Below are 2,388 nucleotides of genomic sequence, written 5' to 3' on the forward strand. Positions count from 1 at the left end.
AGGTGCGGTCACTTCAGTGTGGCAATATGAGGGAGCGGGGAATGCAGCTCACAGGGAAGTCCTGGTTTATTCTGGTTTATTCATAAAATTGGCATTTCCTGTCTGTCTTGGGCACAGGTAGGCACAGGAAATGGCAATGACAGGGTGAACATGTTGTGTAGGCAGGGCTCTGTAGCATGTTGGCTCTTGTGAGTCTGAGGTGCCAGTTCTCATGCACAGAAAAGGGAGCCCACTGCTGAATTCAGGGTCGGGGCTTCCTCTGAAAGCCTCACACCACCCAGGTGATGGTGCAGAGCCACAGCTGAGTCCTCTGTCAGTCCTCTCGGGCTGAGAGGTGTGGGCTGTAACACTGATTTTCTGTTCTTGTAATGGCTTTGGTTATTACCAAATGAATTAGTTATTCTGTGATAGTTATATACACCTACAACATCTGGTAGTGAACATATCACTGAGAGAGATGAGTCAGTCTTGTTCTCGTCACGAACATACTTTTACACTAAATGCACCATGTGAAGCAAGATAAAATTCTAAAAATCTAAATGAATACAGCAAAGTTCAAAAATGTTATGTAGTCTGTGACTACAGAAATAATTAAATTTCTGATGTCCATTACACAGTGATGCTGGAGCAGCTAGGTTTGGGAAAGGCTTGGGAGGTATGGAATGACAGAAGTAATAATTGCACAGAACAGGGCTATCATATATATATAAGAGGATATAAAGCTATAGAGCCTGATTCCTCTGCAGAGTGAAAAAATCTCTTGTCTGGGTCATCTGGCAGAGTACAACTCTGTTGATCATTACAGTTCATTCTGGGACCCACCAGTAACTGGATCTGATTCATTACAAAGAACAGACAAAATGAGTATACATACAGCATTCATTTATGAATTTGTATGTGTGTAACAGATTATGGGTTGTATCTGGAACAGAATACATGTATACAATATGGAAGAACCATAAGAAATCCATTTCAGCTTTTATTCCAATTTTGGCAGCTTCTTCCCTCTTTTTTTTTTCTTTTTTCCCCCTCTTAACTTTATTTCTAGGTTTATCTCTTCATGTTAAAATCATAATTCCTCTTAATTCTTGCAGATTTTTACACCATCTGTGTTAATATGGAAATCAGCTTAATTTTTTTCAGATCAGTCTATCTTTCTGCACATTCATTTCCCAAGGTTTTCAACAAACAGTAAAATAATTATTAACTGTTACAGATATGTAAATTATATAATGCCTGCTACCATGGGAGCTGGCATCCTTAAAAAAAAGCTAAAGTTTTAAAGATCCTGCTAAAGTTACCTTCCAGAACCGATGCAGCCTCCGGCCTCCATCTGCCAAACCTGAATTGCTTTACTAAGCTTGCAGCTGGTGTCAGAAAGTGGGTAATCATGAAACCCAGGCTAATGGGACTGGGAAATTCAGAAGCCTAGTTCCATGTGAGAGCATTCTTCCCTGTCATGTCTGTGGCACAAAGATCAGGAAAAGAAAAAAAGTCCCAATTTGGCAAACCTGCTAGGTGCCAGGCAGAGACAGTCCAAGCTGAGGAAAAAACCTAAAGAGCTAAGTGACTAAACATTATGTACAGCACTTCACAATAGCTTCTGTCTCTGCCTTCTGTCCTTGCCAGACACTAAGACACAACAGCATGAACCTACAGGCTAATCTGGACTGTTCTAAAGCTGCAGGGTTCAGTTCGGCATCAAACTGCTACAAGAAAGTTACGTAAGATAAAACACTCCTGAGCTTGAGAATCCCAGCAGCCTCATTCCCTCCGTGGTTCTGAGTCCCTTCTTTCCTTGCCCTCACAAGGGAACGTCCCCCCCTCACAATCACTTAATGGATTGGAGCCACATTGTCAAGGAAGTTACTACTTTGCCAAGACAGCATTTTCAATGCTTAATTAGATTCCAACTCAGCTGAAAAGGAGTCCTAAAACCAGGTCTTTCTTTAATAACATGTCCATTTCCTTTTTTACGGCCTTCCAGCTGCTTCTTTCAGCTCACTCCCTAAACCAATACTTCCATTATACAGAAGGAAAGAAAACACTAACAAAACAGAACCAATAGGCTTAGAAAATGGTAAATATGAAAGCTGAGCATGTACTGCTAGACAAGACCATAACCATAGATACAGGCAAAAAGTTGTTTACAATATTTTTTCTCCTGCAAAACTTTAAAAAAGTTGCCTCCCATATTTGATTTGTTATTAGATAGAAAGAAAAGATTACTCTACCTGAGAAACACCTTTTCCAGTTAATGCGCATGTGCACTTGTGTATCTGTGTGTATTTTTCTTGCCTGGACTGAACTCAAGTATTGAATTTTCTATTTTCCATTCTTTCCTTCTGAAAGTGGAATTGTTTTGTCTGCTGAAAATGTTCCCTGAGC

The sequence above is a fragment of the Athene noctua genome, chromosome 2 (genome assembly GCF_965140245.1).
Source record: "Athene noctua chromosome 2, bAthNoc1.hap1.1, whole genome shotgun sequence".
NCBI lineage: Eukaryota > Metazoa > Chordata > Aves > Strigiformes > Strigidae > Athene > Athene noctua.